The sequence below is a fragment of the Oncorhynchus masou genome, unplaced genomic scaffold (genome assembly GCF_036934945.1).
Source record: "Oncorhynchus masou masou isolate Uvic2021 unplaced genomic scaffold, UVic_Omas_1.1 unplaced_scaffold_696, whole genome shotgun sequence".
Taxonomy (NCBI): domain Eukaryota; kingdom Metazoa; phylum Chordata; class Actinopteri; order Salmoniformes; family Salmonidae; genus Oncorhynchus; species Oncorhynchus masou.
In genome coordinates this window covers 223,230-242,223 of record NW_027013417.1, presented here as the reverse complement: position 1 = coordinate 242,223, position 18,994 = coordinate 223,230, and the positions used below count along the sequence as shown (strand labels likewise).

Below are 18,994 nucleotides of genomic sequence, written 5' to 3'. Positions count from 1 at the left end.
TCCCAGACCCAGATGAAGCCTACTTAACAATAAGTTTCCCAGACCCAGATGAAGCCTACTTAACAATAAGTTTCCCAGACCCAGATGAAGCCTACTTAACAATAAGTTTCCCAGACCCAGATGAAGCCTACTTAACAATAAGTTTCCCAGACCCAGATGAACCTACTAACACTAAGTTTCCCAGACCCAGATGAAGCCTACTTAACAATAAGTTTCCCAGACCCAGATGAAGCCTACTTAACAATAAGTTTCCCAGACCCAGATGAAGCCTAATTAACACTACTAAGTTTCCCAGACCCAGATGAAGCCTACTTAACAATAAGTTTCCCAGACCCAGATGAAGCCTACTTAACAATAAGTTTCCCAGACCCAGATGAAGCCTACTTAACAATAAGTTTCCCAGACCCAGATGAAGCCTACTTAACACTATAAGTTTCCCAGACCCAGATGAAGCCTAATTAACACTACTAAGTTTCCCAGACCCAGATGAAGCCTACTTAAGTTTCCCAGATAAGTTTACTTAACAATAAGTTTCCAGAACCAGATGAAGCCTACTTAACACTAAGTTTCCCAGACCCAGATGAAGCCTACTTAACAATAAGTTTCCCAGACCCAGATGAAGCCTACTTAACACTACTAAGTTTCCCAGACCCAGATGAAGCCTAATTAACACTACTAAGTTTCCCAGACCCAGATGAAGCCTACTTGACAATACGTTTCCCAGACCCAGATGAAGCCTACTTAACAATAAGTTTCCCAGACCCAGATGAAGCCTACTTAACAATAAGTTTCCCAGACCCAGATGAACCTACTTAACACTAAGTTTCCCAGACCCAGATGAAGCCTACTTAACAATAAGTTTCCCAGACCCAGATGAAGCCTACTTAACAATAAGTTTCCCAGACCCAGATGAAGCCTAATTAACACTACTAAGTTTCCCAGACCCAGATGAAGCCTACTTAACAATAAGTTTCCCAGACCCAGATGAAGCCTACTTAACACTAAGTTTCCCAGACCCAGATGAAGCCTACTTAACAATAAGTTTCCCAGACCCAGATGAAGCCTACTTAACACTACTAAGTTTCCCAGACCCAGATGAAGCCTAATTAACACTACTAAGTTTCCCAGACCCAGATGAAGCCTACTTAACAATAAGTTTCCCAGAACCAGATGAAGCCTACTTAACAATAGGTTTCCCAGACCCAGATGAAGCCTACTTAACAATAAGTTTCCCAGACCCAGATGAAGCCTACTTAACAATAAGTTTCCCAGACCCAGATGAAGCCTACATAACAATACGTTTCCCAGACCCAGATGAAGCCTACTTAACACTAAGTTTCCCAGACCCAGATGAAGCCTACTTAACAATACGTTTCCCAGACCCAGATGAAGCCTACTTAACAATAAGTTTCCCAGACCCAGATGAAGCCTACTTAGCAATAAGTTTCCCAGACCCAGATGAAGCCTACTTAACAATAAGTTTCCCAGACCCAGATGAAGCCTACTTAACAATAAGTTTCCCAGACCCAGATGAAGCCTACTTAACAATAAGTTTCCCAGACCCAGATGAAGCCTAATTAACACTACTTCAATAAGTTTCCAGACCCAGATGAAGCCTACTTAAGTTTCCCAGACCCAGATAAGTTTCCCAGACCCAGATGAAGCCTACTTAACACTAAGTTTCCCAGACCCAGATTTCCCAGACCCAGATGAAGCCTACTTAACAATAAGTTTCCCAGACCCAGATGAAGCCTACTTAACAATAAGTTTCCCAGACCCAGATGAAGCCTACTTAACAATAAGTTTCCCAGACCCAGATGAAGCCTACTTAACAATTTCCCAGACCCAGATGAAGCCTACTTAACAATTTTCCCAGACCCAGATGAAGCCTACTTAACAATAAGTTTCCCAGACCCAGATGAAGCCTACTTAACAATAAGTTTCCCAGACCCAGATGAAGCCTACTTAACAATAAGTTTCCCAGACCCAGATGAAGCCTACTTAACAATACGTTTCCCAGACCCAGATGAAGCCTACTTAACAATAAGTTTCCCAGACCCAGATGAAGCCTACTTAACAATAAGTTTCCCAGACCCAGATGAAGCCTAATTAACAATAAGTTTCCCAGACCCAGATGAAGCCTACTTAACAATAAGTTTCCCAGACCCAGATGAAGCCTAATTAACACTACTAAACATTCTGATTACAGAGTAGCGTTAATATAGGATTTAGCCATTAGAGAGTGTTTATTGTAGACAAAGTTACAGTATGTACTGTCTTCCTGACTCCCTGTGTGTGTAGGGTCTGTTCAGAGTGACTCCCTGTCTTCCTGACTCCCTGTGTGTGTAGGGTCTGTTCAGAGTGACTCCCTGTCTCCCTGACTCCCTGTGTGTGTAGGGTCTGTTCAGAGTGACTCCCTGTCTCCCTGACTCCCTGACTCCCTGACTCCCTGTCTCCCTGTCTCCCTGACTCCCTGTCTCCCTGACTCCCTGTCTCCCTGACTTCCTGACTCCCTGTCTCCCTGACTCCCTGTCTTCCTGACTCCCTGTGTGTGTAGGGTCTGTTCAGAGTGACTCCCTGACTCCCTGTCTCCCTGACTCCCTGACTCCCTGTGTGTGTAGGGTCTGTTCAGAGTGACTCCCTCCCTGTCTCCCTGACTCCCTGTGTGTGACTCCCTGTGTGTGTAGGGTCTGTTCAGAGTGACTCCCTGTCTCCCTGACTCCTCCCCTGTCTCCCTGACTCCCTGTCCCTGTGTGTAGGGTCTGTTCAGAGTGACTCCCTGACTCCCTGTGTGTGTAGGGTCTGTTCAGAGTGACTCCCTGTCTTCCTGACTCCCTGTGTGTCTGTTCAGAGGACTCCTGTCTGACTCCCTGTGTGTGTAGGGTGACTCCCTGTCTCCCTGACTCCCTGTGTGTGTAGGGTCTGTTCAGAGTGACTCCCTGTCTCCCTGACTCCCTGACTCCCTGACTCCCTGTCTCCCTGTCTCCCTGTCTCCCTGACTCCCTGTCTCCCTGACTCCCTGTCTCCCTGACTCCCTGACTCCCTGACTCCCTGTCTCCCTGTCTCCCTGACTCCCTGTCTCCCTGACTCCCTGTCTCCCTGACTCCCTGACTCCCTGACTCCCTGTCTCCCTGACTCCCTGACTCCCTGTGTGTGTAGGGTCTGTTCAGAGTGACTCCCTGTCTCCCTGACTCCCTGTGTGTGTAGGGTCTGTTCAGAGTGACTCCCTGTCTCCCTGACTCCCTGACTCCCTGACTCCCTGTCTCCCTGTCTCCCTGTCTCCCTGACTCCCTGTCTCCCTGACTCCCTGTCTTCCTGACTCCCTGTGTGTGTAGGGTCTGTTCAGAGTGACTCCCTGTCTTCCTGACTCCCTGTCTCCCTGACTCCCTGTCTCCCTGTCTCCCTGACTCCCTGACTCCCTGACTCCCTGTCTCCCTGTCTCCCTGTCTCCCTGACTCCCTGTCTCCCTGACTCCCTGTCTCCCTGACTCCCTGTGTGTGTAGGGTCTGTTCAGAGTGACTCCCTGACTCCCTGTGTGTGTAGGGTCTGTTCAGAGTGACTCCCTATCTCCCTGACTCCCTGTGTGTGTAGGGTCTGTTCAGAGTGACTCCCTGACTCCCTGTCTTCCTGTATCCCTGACTCCCTGTGTGTGTAGGGTCTGTTCAGAGTGACTCCCTGACTCCCTGTGTGTGTAGGGTCTGTTCAGAGTGACTCCCTGTCTTCTTGACTCCCTGTGTGTGTAGGGTCTGTTCAGAGTGACTCCCTGTCTCCCTGACTCCCTGTGTGTGTAGGGTCTGTTCAGAGTGACTCCCTGACTCCCTGACTCCCTGTGTGTGTAGGGTCTGTTCAGAGTGACTCCCTGTCTGCCTGACTCCCTGACTCCCTGTGTGTGTAGGGTCTGTTCAGAGTGACTCCCTGACTCCCTGACTCCCTGTGTGTGTAGGGTCTGTTCAGAGTGACTCCCTGTCTCCCTGACTCCCTGTGTGTGTAGGGTCTGTTCAGAGTGACTCCCTGACTCCCTGACTCCCTGTGTGTGTAGGGTCTGTTCAGAGTGACTCCCTGTCTCCCTGACTCCCTGTCTTCCTGACTCCCTGTCTTCCTGACTCCCTGTCTTCCTGACTCCCTGTCTTCCTGACTCCCTGTCTTCCTGACTCCCTGTCTTCTTGACTCCCTGTGTGTGTAGGGTCTGTTCAGAGTGACTCCCTGTCTCCCTGACTCCCTGTCTCCCTGACTCCCTGTCTTCCTGACTCCCTGTCTTCCTGACTCCCTGTCTTCTTGACTCCCTGTCTTCCTGACTCCCTGTCTTCTTGACTCCCTGTGTGTGTAGGGTCTGTTCAGAGTGACTCCCTGTCTCCCTGACTCCCTGTCTCCCTGACTCCCTGTCTTCCTGACTCCCTGTCTTCCTGACTCCCTGTCTTCTTGACTCCCTGTCTTCCTGACTCCCTGTCTTCTTGACTCCCTGTCTTCCTGACTCCCTGTCTTCCTGACTCCCTGACTCCCTGTCTCCCTGTGTGTGGGGTCTGTTCAGAGTGACTCCCTGACTCCCTGACTCCCTGTGTGTGGGGTCTGTTCAGAGTGACTCCCTGACTCCCTGACTCCCTGTGTGTGTAGGGTCTGTTCAGAGTGACTCCCTGTCTTCTTGACTCCCTGTGTGTGTAGGGTCTGTTCAGAGTGACTCCCTGTCTTCTTGACTCCCTGTGTGTGTAGGGTCTGTTCAGAGTGACTCCCTGTCTTCTTGACTCCCTGTGTGTGTAGGGTCTGTTCAGAGTGACTCCCTGTCTTCTTGACTCCCTGTGTGTGTAGGGTCTGTTCAGAGTTGCTCCCTCGGCCTCCAAGCTGAAGAAGCTGAAGGCCTCCCTGGACTGTGGGGTTATGGACGTACAGGAGTATTCAGCTGACCCCCACGCCATCGCAGGTTACCTTACACACACACACACACACACACACACACACACACACACACACACACACACACACACACACACACACACACACACACACACACACACACACAGACACACACACATACACCCACACACACAGACACACCCACCCACCCCCACACACACAGACACACACACACCCACAGACACACACACAAACACACCCACCCACACACCCACCCACACACACAGACACACCCACCCACCCACACATACACCCACACACACACAGATGCACCCACCCACACACACAGACACACACACACCCACACCCACCCACACATACAGACACACCCACCCACACATACACCCACACATACACCCACATATTCAGACACACCCACACATACAGACACACCCACCCACACATACAGACACACCCACCCACACATACAGACACACCCACCCACACACCCACACCCACACACACCCACACACAGTATATGAAAACACTTAAATACACTCCCATGCATAGTATTTGAAATAAGTATTTAAAAATACCCTCAAATATAATTTGATAGACTATTTCGTTTTTACAAATAACCATTAAAATACTCAAAATTCAAAAAAGTATTTTAAAAACTACAGTGTACAGATAAATAAATGCATCATGTAAAGTGTTGGTCCCATGTTTCATGAGCTGAAATTAAAGATCCCAGGAATGTAAAAGATCGCACAAAAAATGTATTTTTCTCAAATTTGTTTACATTGCTGTTAGTGAACATTTCTCCTTTGCCAAGATAATCCATCCACCTGACAGGTGTGGCATATCAAGAAGCTGATTAAACACCATGGTCATTACACAGGTGCACCTTGTGCTGGGAACAATAAAAAGCCACTCTAAAATGTGCAGTTTTGTAACACAACACAATGCCACAGATGTCTCAAATTTCGAGTGAGTGTGCAATTGGCATGCTGACTGCAGGAATGTCCACCAGAGAATTGAATGTTAGTTTCTCTATCATAAGCCGCCCTCCAATAGCGTTTTAGTGAATTTGGAAATATGTCCAACCGGCTTCACAAACGCAGACCATTTGTACGCCGTTGTGTGGGCGAGTAGTTCGCTGATGTCAACGTTGTGAACAGAGGTCCCCATGGTGGCGTTGGGGTTATGGTATGGGCAGACATTAGCTACAGACAACGAACACAATTGCATTGTACCCATAGCAATTTGAATGTACAGGGATACCGGGGCAAGATCTTGAGGCCCATTGTCTTGCCATTCATCCAACCACCATCCCCTCATGTTTCAGCATGATAATGCACAGCCCCATGTTGCAAGGACCTGTAGACCATTCTGAAAATGTCCCAGTTCTTCCATGGCCTGAGTACTCACCGGACATGTCACCCACTGAGCATGTTGGTGATGCTCTACGACAGCGCGTTCCAGTTCCCGCCAATATCCAGCAACTTTGCACAGCCACTGAAGAGAAGTGGGACAATATTCCACGGGCCACAACCAACAGCCTGATCAACTCTATGTGAAGGTGTGTCGCGCTGCATGAGGCCAATGGTCCCACCAGATACTGGTTTTCTGATCCACTCCCCCAATTTTTTTTTTAACGGTATCTGTGACCAACAGATGCATATGTGTATTCCCAGTCATGTGACATCCATAGATTAGGGCCTAATGAATTTATTTAAATTGACCGATTTCCTCATATTAACTGTAACTCAGTAAAATCTTTGAAATGATTGCAGGTTACGTTTATATTTTTGTTCAGTATAGATACTTAAATACACAGGTATTTGAACCCAGGTCTGACACGCACATGCACACGCACACACCATAGCAGATTAATTCACACCCCTGCACGCCTCTTACCTCTCTCTCTGGCTCAGGTCCTGGTCTCCATAACAACGATACTTTAGCTAGCTCCATTGTCTATATATAACCATTAGATATGACTCAGCTTTCAGGAGATTCACGCCTCCAGACATACATACATCAATGTTCAGGTCAACACAATCAAGGCTTCTTGTGTTTGTGGAAGACTGTTGTCTTTCACACCTTGTTGCCTATTTCCTTGTTGCCTATTTCCTTGTTGCCTATTTCCTTTACACCTCGTTGCCTAATTCCAATCAAGGCTTCTTGTGTTTGTGGAAGACTGTTGTCTTTCACACCTTGTTGCCTATTTCCTTTACACCTTGTTGCCTATTTCCTTGTTGCCTATTTCCTAACATCCTCCTCCTCCTCCAGTAGTGAGCCGTTTTGTGTCCCAAATGACATCATATTCCCTATTTAGTACACTACTGTTGACCAGGACCCATATGTTTCTGGTCAAAAGTAGTGCACTATATAGGGAATAGGGGCCCTGGTCAAAATTAGTGCACTATATAGGGAATAGGGGCCCTGGTCTAAAGTAGTGCTCTATATAGGGAATAGGGGACGGTCATCATGAAGTGCTTTGAGAGGCTGGTCATGGCCCACATCAAGGCCAGCATGCCAGGCACACTGGACCCAGTCCAGTTTGAATACCGCTCCAACAGAACCAAGGAAGATGCCATTTCCATCACTATTCACACGGCCGTAACACATCTGGACAAGAGGAATACCTGTGTGAGAATGCTGTTCCTTTACGACAGTTCAGCATTCAACACTATTGTTCCCTCCAAGCCCGACACCAAGCTCAGAGCGTCCTCAGTCCTCCGCTGTACTTCTGTTCACCCACGGCCGCGTGGCTTTGCAAGACACCAACTCCATCATCTAGTTTGCTGACGGCACAGCGGTTGTAGGCCTGATAAGCAACAACGATGAGTCAGCCAATAGGGAGGAGCTAAGTGAACTGACGTTTTGGTGCCAGGACAACACCCTCCACATCTGCAAAACAAACGAGTTGATTGTTTAACTTCAGGAAGTAGAGGAGGGAACATGCAGGACTGCAGTGGAGAGGGTCAGCAGTTTAAGTTCCTCTGCGTCCCCATCAGAGGACTTGACATGGTCCAACAACACCACCAGGAAGTAGAGGAGGGAACATGCAGGACTGCAGTGGAGAGGGTCAGCAGTTTAAGTTCCTCTGCGTCCTCATCAGAGGACTTGACATGGACCAACAACACCACCCCTCTTGTCAAGAGGCTGCGACTGCGTCTTAACTTCCAACGGCGGCTGAAGAAATTTGGCGTGTCTCCCCGGGTCCTCTCTACTACTGCTGCACCGTGGAGAGTGTTCTGACCGGCTGCTACTACTGCTGCACCGTGGAGAGTGTTCTGACCGGCTGCTACTACTGCTGCACCGTGGAGAGTGTTCTGACCGGCTGCTACTACTGCTGCACCGTGGAGAGTGTTCTGACCGGCTGCTACTACTGCTGCACCGTGGAGAGTGTTCTGACCGGCTGCTACTACTGCTGCACCGTGGAGAGTGTTCTGACCGGCTGCTACTACTGCTGCACCGTGGAGAGTGTTCTGACCGGCTGCTACTACTGCTGCACCGTGGAGAGTGTTCTGACCGGCTGCTACTACTGCTGCACCGTGGAGAGTGTTCTGACCGGCTGCTACTACTGCTGCACCGTGGAGAGTGTTCTGACAGGCTGCTACTACTGCTGCATTGTGGAGAGTGTTCTGACCGGCTGCTACTACTGCTGCACCGTGGAGAGTGTTCTGACCGGCTGCTACTACTGCTGCACCGTGGAGAGTGTTCTGACCGGCTGCTACTACTGCACCGTGGAGAGTGTTCTGACCGGCTGCTACTACTGCTGCACCGTGGAGAGTGTTCTGACCTGCTGCTCCTACTGCTGCACCGTGGAGAGTGTTCTGACCTGCTGCTACTACTGCTGCACCGTGGAGAGTGTTCTGACCGGCTGCTACTACTGCAGCACCGTGGAGAGTGTTCTGACCGGCTGCTACTACTGCAGCACCGTGGAGAGTGTTCTGACCGGCTGCTACTACTGCTGCACCGTGGTGAGTGTTCTAACCTGCTGCTACTACTGCTGCACCGTGGAGAGTGTTCTGACCGGCTGCTCCTACTGCTGCACCGTGGAGAGTGTTCTGACCGGCTGCTACTACTGCTGCACCGTGGAGAGTGTTCTGACCGGCTGCTACTACTGCTGCACCGTGGAGAGTGTTCTGACCGGCTGCTCCTACTGCTGCACCGTGGAGAGTGTTCTGACAGGCTGCTACTACTGCTGCACCGTGGAGAGTGTTCTGACCGGCTGCTCCTACTGCTGCACCGTGGAGAGTGTTCTGACCGGCTGCTCCTACTGCTGCACCGTGGAGAGTGTTCTGACCAGCTGCTACTACTGCAGCACCGTGGAGAGTGTTCTGACCTGCTACTACTGCTGCACCGTGGAGAGTGTTCTGACCGGCTGCTCCTACTGCTGCACCGTGGAGAGTGTTCTGACCTGCTACTACTGCTGCACCGTGGAGAGTGTTCTGACCGGCTGCTACTGCTGCTGCACCGTGGAGAGTGTTCTGACCTGCTACTACTGCTGCACCGTGGAGAGTGTTCTGACAGGCTGCTACTACTGCTGCACCATGGAGAGTGTTCTGACCTGCTACTACTGCTGCACCGTGGAGAGTGTTCTGACCTGCTACTACTGCTGCACCGTGGAGAGTGTTCTGACCGGCTGCTACTGCTGCTGCACCGTGGAGAGTGTTCTGACCGGCTGCTACTACTGCTGCACCGTGGAGAGTGTTCTGACCGGCTGCTACTACTGCTACACCGTGGAGAGTGTTCTGACCTGCTACTACTACTGCTGCACCGTGGAGAGTGTTCTGACCGGCTGCTACTACTGCTGCACCGTGGAGAGTGTTCTGACAGGCTGCTACTACTGCTGCACCGTGGAGAGTGTTCTGACCTGCTACTACTGCTGCACCGTGGAGAGTGTTCTGACAGGCTGCTACTACTGCTGCACCGTGGAGAGTGTTCTGACCGGCTGCTACTACTGCTGCACCGTGGAGAGTGTTCTGACCGGCTGCTACTACTGCTGCACCGTGGAGAGTGTTCTGACAGGCTGCTACTACTGCTGCACCGTGGAGAGTGTTCTGACTGGCTGCTACTACTGCTGCACCGTGGAGAGTGTTCTGACCTGCTACTACTGCTGCACCGTGGAGAGTGTTCTGACCGGCTGCTACTACTGCTGCACCGTGGAGAGTGTTCTGACAGGCTGCTACTACTGCTGCACCGTGGAGAGTGTTCTGACCGGCTGCTACTACTGCTGCACCGTGGAGAGTGTTCTGACCGGCTGCTACTACTGCTGCATCGTGGAGAGTGTTCTGACAGGCTGCTACTACTGCTGCACCGTGGAGAGTGTTCTGACCGGCTGCTACTACTGCTGCACCGTGGAGAGTGTTCTGACCGGCTGCTCCTACTGCTGCACCGTGGAGAGTGTGCTGACCGGCTGCTACTACTACTGCACCGTGGAGAGTGTTCTGACCGGCTACTACTGCTGCACCGTGGAGAGTGTTCTGACCGGCTGCTACTGCTGCTGCACCGTGGAGAGTGTTCTGACCGGCTGCTCCTACTGCTGCACCGTGGAGAGTGTTCTGACCGGCTGCTACTACTGCTGCACCGTGGAGAGTGTTCTGACTGGCTGCTACTACTGCTGCACCGTGGAGAGTGTTCTGACCGGCTGCTCCTACTGCTGCACCGTGGAGAGTGTTCTGACCGGCTGCTACTGCTGCACCGTGGAGAGTGTTCTGACCGGCTGCTACTACTGCTGCACCGTGGAGAGTGTTCTGACAGGCTGCTACTACTGCTGCACCGTGGAGAGTGTTCTGACAGGCTGCTACTACTGCTGCACCGTGGAGAGTGTTCTGACCTGCTACTACTGCTGCACTGTGGAGAGTGTTCTGACAGGCTGCTACTACTGCTGCACCGTGGAGAGTGTTCTGACCGGCTGCTACTACTGCTGCACCGTGGAGAGTGTTCTGACAGGTTGCTACTACTGCTGCACCGTGGAGAGTGTTCTGACCGGCTGCTACTACTGCTGCACCGTGGAGAGTGTTCTGACCGGCTGCTACTGCTGCTGCACCGTGGAGAGTGTTCTGACCTGCTACTACTGCTACACCGTGGAGAGTGTTCTGACCTGCTACTACTGCTACACCGTGGAGAGTGTTCTGACCTGCTACTACTACTGCTGCACCGTGGAGAGTGTTCTGACCGGCTGCTACTACTGCTGCACCGTGGAGAGTGTTCTGACAGGCTGCTACTACTGCTGCACCGTGGAGAGTGTTCTGACCTGCTACTACTGCTGCACCGTGGAGAGTGTTCTGACCTGCTGCTACTACTGCTGCACCGTGGAGAGTGTTCTGACCGGCTGCTACTACTGCTGCACCGTGGAGAGTGTTCTGACCGGCTGCTCCTACTGCTGCACCGTGGAGAGTGTTCTGACCGGCTGCTACTACTGCTGCACCGTGGAGAGTGTTCTGACCGGCTGCTACTACTGCTTCACCGTGGAGAGTGTTCTGACCGGCTGCTCCTACTGCTGCACCGTGGAGAGTGTTCTGACAGGCTGCTCCTACTGCTGCACCGTGGAGAGTGTTCTGACCGGCTACTACTGCTGCACCGTGGAGAGTGTTCTGACCGGCTGCTACTACTGCTGCACCGTGGAGAGTGTTCTGACCGGCTGCTCCTACTGCTGCACCGTGGAGAGTGTTCTGACCGGCTGCTACTACTGCTGCACCGTGGAGAGTGTTCTGACCGGCTGCTACTACTGCTGCACCGTGGAGAGTGTTCTGACCGGCTGCTCCTACTGCTGCACCGTGGAGAGTGTTCTGACAGGCTGCTACTACTGCTGCACCGTGGAGAGTGTTCTGACCGGCTGCTCCTACTGCTGCACCGTGGAGAGTGTTCTGACCGGCTGCTCCTACTGCTGCACCGTGGAGAGTGTTCTGACCGGCTGCTACTACTGCTGCACCGTGGAGAGTGTTCTGACCGGCTGCTCCTACTGCTGCACCGTGGAGAGTGTTCTGACAGGCTGCTCCTACTGCTGCACCGTGGAGAGTGTTCTGACCTGCTGCTACTACTGCTGCACCGTGGAGAGTGTTCTGACCGGCTGCTCCTACTGCTGCACCGTGGAGAGTGTTCTGACCGGCTGCTACTACTGCTGCATCGTGGAGAGTGTTCTGACCGGCTGCTCCTACTGCTGCACCGTGGAGAGTGTTCTGACCGGCTGCTACTACTGCTGCACCGTGGAGAGTGTTCTGACCGGCTGCTACTACTGCTGCACCGTGGAGAGTGTTCTGACCGGCTGCTACTACTGCTGCACCGTGGAGAGTGTTCTGACCGGCTGCTACTACTGCTGCACCGTGGAGAGTGTTCTGACCGGCTGCTCCTACTGCTGCACCGTGGAGAGTGTTCTGACAGGCTGCTCCTACTGCTGCACCGTGGAGAGTGTTCTGACCGGCTACTACTGCTGCACCGTGGAGAGTGTTCTGACCGGCTGCTACTACTGCTGCACCGTGGAGAGTGTTCTGACCGGCTGCTCCTACTGCTGCACCGTGGAGAGTGTTCTGACCGGCTGCTACTACTGCTGCACCGTGGAGAGTGTTCTGACCGGCTGCTACTACTGCTGCACCGTGGAGAGTGTTCTGACCGGCTGCTCCTACTGCTGCACCGTGGAGAGTGTTCTGACAGGCTGCTACTACTGCTGCACCGTGGAGAGTGTTCTGACCGGCTGCTCCTACTGCTGCACCGTGGAGAGTGTTCTGACCGGCTGCTCCTACTGCTGCACCGTGGAGAGTGTTCTGACCGGCTGCTACTACTGCTGCACCGTGGAGAGTGTTCTGACCGGCTGCTACTACTGCTGCATCGTGGAGAGTGTTCTGACCGGCTGCTCCTACTGCTGCACCGTGGAGAGTGTTCTGACCGGCTGCTACTACTGCTGCACCGTGGAGAGTGTTCTGACCGGCTGCTACTACTGCTGCACCGTGGAGAGTGTTCTGACCGGCTGCTACTACTGCTGCACCGTGGAGAGTGTTCTGACAGGCTGCTCCTACTGCTGCACCGTGGAGAGTGTTCTGACCGGCTGCATCACGGCCTGGTACGGGAACGGCTCCGTCCACAACCACAAGGACCAGTACATCACAGTGCTCCCACCCATCCAGGACATCTACTAGAAACTGCTCTGATTCTCACCACATTAGCACACACACGCACTCTCACACACACACAGAGATTTACAGACATATACACACACACACTCTCACACACACACACAGACATTTGCAGACATACAAACACACACTCTCACACACGCACACAGACATGTACACACACACACACACACACACACACACACACACACACACACACACACACACACACACACACACACACACACACACACACACACACACACACACACACACACACACACACACACAGACACACAGACACACAGACACACACACACAGAAACACACACACACACACACAGAGACACACACACACACACACACACACACACACACACACACACACACACACACTGGTCTATAATATTGGACTATACATTGTTCCTTCCTGTATTATACTGATGCTAAAATGTCTCTTCTGTTCTACTGAGACATTTACTTTATGTTGGTATTCTTATCATGTATTATTTCTTATTGCTGTTGCATTGTCCAGTAAGGAGCCTGCAAGTAAGCATTTCATTGGACGGTGGACACCATGGGCATCCCGCACATACCACTAATACAACTTGAAAGGTGAAACTTGATTTGGCCCTGGAGATTAGTTCAGCTGTGGGGCGAGAGGATCACATCCCTTAACATCTCCCAAGTCATCTGCTTGTGTTTTGCCCAAGACGCTCTCTATCCTAAAGGCTTCCTTGTAATGTTGCTGTCCACTTCCTTGAGTAATCTGAGGGTGGCAGCGTTGTGTGTATTCTCATTAGTATTCTGAACAGAGAAAACCACACCTCCATTAGGCCTAATGAGATTCTCTCTCTCTCTCTCTCTCTCTCTCTCTCTCTCTCTCTCTCTCTCTCTCTCTCTCTCCCTCTTCCTCCCTTTCTCTCTTCATCTCTCTTTCTCCATCCCGCTGTCCCCCTCTCTCTCCATCCCATTCTCCTCTCTCCCTCCCTCCCTCCCTCCGTCTCTCCATCCCTCTCTTCCTCAGGGGCTCTGAAATCATACCTCCGTGAGCTTCCAGAGCCACTGATGACCAGTGAACTTTACGAGGACTGGATTCAGGCGTCAAAGTGAGTAGAGATTCCCTTCATAACCTCAGCATCTCTACTACAGATCCCTTCATAACCTCAGCATCTCTACTACAGATCCCTACATAACCTCAGCATCTCTACTACAGATAACAGATCCCTTCATAACCTCAGCATCTCTACTACAGATCCCTTCATAACCTCAGCATCTCTACTACAGATCCCTTCATAACCTCAGCATCTCTACTACAGATCCCTTCATAACCTCAGCATCTCTACTACAGACAACAGATCCCTACATAACCTCAGCATCTCTACTACAGATCCCTTCATAACCTCAGCATCTCTACTACAGACAACAGATCCCTACATAACCTCAGCATCTCTACTACAGACAACAGATCCCTTCATAACCTCAGCATCTCTACTACAGATCCCTTCATAACCTCAGCATCTCTACTACAGATAACAGATCCCTTCATAACCTCAGCATCTCTACTACAGATCCCTTCATAACCTCAGCATCTCTACTACAGACAACAGATCCCTTCATAACCTCAGCATCTCTACTACAGATCCCTTCATAACCTCAGCATCTCTACTACAGACAACAGATCCCTTCATAACCTCAGCATCTCTACTACAGATCCCTTCATAACCTCAGCATCTCTACTACAGATCCCTTCATAACCTCAGCATCTCTACTACAGATCCCTTCATAACCTCAGCATCTCTACTACAGACAACAGATCCCTACATAACCTCAGCATCTCTACTACAGATAACAGATCCCTTCATAACCTCAGCATCTCTACTACAGACAACAGATCCCTTCATAACCTCAGCATCTCTACTACAGATAACAGATCCCTTCATAACCTCAGCATCTCTACTACAGATCCCTTCATAACCTCAGCGTCTCTACTACAGATACAGTGCCTTGCGAAAGTATTCGGCCTCCTTGAACTTTGCGACCTTTTGCCACATTTCAGTTTTCAAACATAAAGATATAAAACTGTATTGTTTTGTGAAGAATCAACAAGAAGTGGAACACAATCATGAAGTGGAACGACATTTATTGGATATTTCAATCTTTTTTAACAAATCAAAAACTGAAAAAATGGGCGTGCAAAATTATTCAGCCCCTTTACTTTCAGTGCAGCAAACTCTCTCCAGAAGTTCAGTGAGGATCTCTGAATGATCCAATGTTGACCTAAATGACTAATGATGATAAATACAATCCACCTGTGTCTAATCAAGTCTCCGTATAAATGCACCTGCACTGTGATAGTCTCAGAGGTCCATTAAAAGCGCAGAGAGCATCATGAAGAACAAGGAACACACCAGGCAGGTCCGAGATACTGTTGTGAAGAAGTTTAAAGCCGGATTTGGATACAAAAAGATTTCCCAAGCTTTAAACATCCCAATGAGCACTGTGCAAGCGATACTATTGAAATGGAAGGAGTATCAGACCACTGCAGACCTCAGCATCTACCAAGACCTGGCCGTCCCTCTAAACTTTCAGCTCATACAAGGAGAAGACTGATCAGAGATGCAGCCAAGAGGCCCATGATCACTCTGGATGAACTGCAGAGATCTACAGCTGAGGTGGGAGACTCTGTCCATAGGACAACAATCAGTCGTATATTGCACAAATCTGGCCTTTATGGAAGAGTGGCAAGAAGAAAGCCATTTCTTAAAGATATCCATAAAAAGTGTCATTTAAAGTTTGCCACAAGCCACCTGGGAGACAGACCAAACATGTGGAAGAAGGTGCTCTGGTCAGATGAAACCAAAATTGAACTTTTTGACAACAATGCAAAACGTTATGTTTGGCGTAAAAGCAACACAGCTCATCAACCTGAACACACCATACCCACTGTCAAACATGGTGGTGGCAGCATCATGGTTTGGGCCTGCTTTTCTTCAGCAGGGACAGGGAAGATGGTTAAAATTGATGGGAAGATGGATGGAGCCAAATACAGGACCATTATGGAAGAAAACCTGATGGAGTCTGCAAAAGACCTGAGACTGGGACGGAGATTTGTCTTCCAACAAGACAATGATCCAAAACATAAAGCAAAATCTACAATGGAATGGTTCAAAAATAAACATATCCAGGTGTTAGAATGGCCAAGTCAAAGTCCAGACCTGAATCCAATCGAGAATCTGTGGAAAGAACTGAAAACTGCTGTTCACAAATGCTCTCCATCCAACCTCACTGAGCTCGAGCTGTTTTGCAAGGAGGAATGGGAAAAAATGTCAGTCTCTCGATGTGCAAAACTGATAGAGACATACCCCAAGCGAGTTACAGCTGTAATCGCAGCATAAGGTGGCGCAACAAAGTATTAACTTAAGGGGGCATAATAATTTTGCACGCCCAATTTTTCCGTTTTTGATTTGTTAAAAAAAATTGAAATATCCAATAAATGTTGTTCCACTTCATGATTGTGTCCCACTTGTTGTTGATTCTTCACAAAAAAATACAGTTTTATATCTTTATGTTTGAAGCCTGAAATGTGGCAAAAGGTCGCAAAGTTGAAGTGGGCCGAATACTTTCGCAAGGCACTGTAACAGATCCCTTCATAACCTCAGCATCTCTACTACAGATCCCTTCATAACCTCAGCATCTCTACTACAGATCCCTTCATAACCTCAGCATCTCTACTACAGATAACAGATCCCTACATAACCTCAGCATCTCTACTACAGATCCCTACATAACCTCAGCATCTCTACTACAGACAACAGATCCCTTCATAACCTCAGCATCTCTACTACAGATAACAGATCCCTACATAACCTCAGCATCTCTACTACAGATCCCTACATAACCTCAGCATCTCTACTACAGATAACAGATCCCTTCATAACCTCAGCATCTCTACTACAGTTAACAGATCCCTTCATAACCTCAGCATCTCTACTACAGATAACAGATCCCTACATAACCTCAGCATCTCTACTACAGATCCCTACATAACCTCAGCATCTCTACTACAGATCCCTTCATAACCTCAGCATCTCTACTACAGACAACAGATCCCTTCATAACCTCAGCATCTCTACTACAGATCCCTTCATAACCTCAGCATCTCTACTACAGATAACAGATCCCTTCATAACCTCAGCATCTCTACTACAGATAACAGATCCCTACATAACCTCAGCATCTCTACTACAGATCCCTTCATAACCTCAGCATCTCTACTACAGATAACAGATCCTTTCATAACCTCAGCATCTCTACTACAGTTAACAGATCCCTACATAACCTCAGCATCTCTACTACAGATCCCTACATAACCTCAGCATCTCTACTACAGATAACAGATCCCTACATAACCTCAGCATCTCTACTACAGATAACAGATCCCTTCATAACCTCAGCATCTCTACTACAGATAACAGATCCCTTCATAACCTCAGCATCTCTACTACAGATCCCTTCATAACCTCAGCATCTCTACTACAGATAACAGATCCCTACATAACCTCAGCATCTCTACTACAGATAACAGATCCCTTCATAACCTCAGCATCTCTACTACAGATAACAGATCCCTTCATAACCTCAGCATCTCTACTACAGATAACAGATCCCTTCATAACCTCAGCATCTCTACTACAGATCCCTTCATAACCTCAGCATCTCTACTACAGATAACAGATCCCTTCATAACCTCAGCATCTCTACTACAGATAACAGATCCCTTCATAACCTCAGCATCTCTACTACAGATCCCTTCATAACCTCAGCATCTCTACTACAGATAACAGATCCCTTCATAACCTCAGCATCTCTACTACAGATAACAGATCCCTACATAACCTCAGCATCTCTACTACAGATCCCTTCATAACCTCAGCATCTCTACTACAGATCCCTTCATAACCTCAGCATCTCTACTACAGATCCCTTCATAACCTCAGCATCTCTACTACAGATCCCTTCATAACCTCAGCATCTCTACTACAGATCCCTTCATAACCTCAGCATCTCTACTACAGATAACAGATCCCTTCATAACCTCAGCATCTCTACTACAGATCCCTTCATAACCTCAGCATCTCTACTACAGATAACAGATCCCTTCATAACCTCAGCATCTCTACTACAGATCCCTTCATAACCTCAGCATCTCTACTACAGATAACAGATCCCTACATAACCTCAGCATCTCTACTACAGATAACAGATCCCTACATAACCTCAGCATCTCTACTACAGACAACAGATCCCTTCATAACCTCAGCATCTCTACTACAGATCCCTACATAACCTCAGCATCTCTACTACAGATAACAGATCCCTTCATAACCTCAGCATCTCTACTACAGATAACAGATCCCTTCATAACCTCAGCATCTCTACTACAGATAACAGATCCCTTCATAACCTCAGCATCTCTACTACAGATAACAGATCCCTTCATAACCTCAGCATCTCTACTACAGATCCCTTCATAACCTCAGCATCTCTACTACAGATAACAGATCCCTTCATAACCTCAGCATCTCTACTACAGATAACAGATCCCTACATAACCTCAGCATCTCTACTACAGATCCCTACATAACCTCAGCATCTCTACTACAGATCCCTTCATAACCTCAGCATCTCTACTACAGATCCCTTCATAACCTCAGCATCTCTACTACAGACAACAGATCCCTTTTAGTCATGTTGAAGAGCTGGAGATAACTTTCCTATGTCTATAGGGAGAGCTCCACACAGAAGGGAACAAACTGTACCATAATGACAGAACAGACAGTGACCATTATCACAATAATAGATATTGTTAACATAGTGTTTGTCAACCTCTGGCCCGTGGTTCGGCACTGGTCCCTGGGTTCTGGATTACCGGTCCCTCAGATGGTCAGCTGACACCAATTAGCCTCTCACTGACCATACACTGTAGCCTGCTGGTCTCCCTGGTAGGAAACAACCCT

At 49.3% G+C, this 18,994-nt stretch overlaps 1 pseudogene; it reads left to right on the top strand.

The window, feature by feature from the left end:
* The window catches only part of LOC135537006 (rho GTPase-activating protein 44-like), a 63,259-nt pseudogene that overhangs the window by 10,540 nt on the left and 33,725 nt on the right, over nucleotides 1–18,994 (top strand).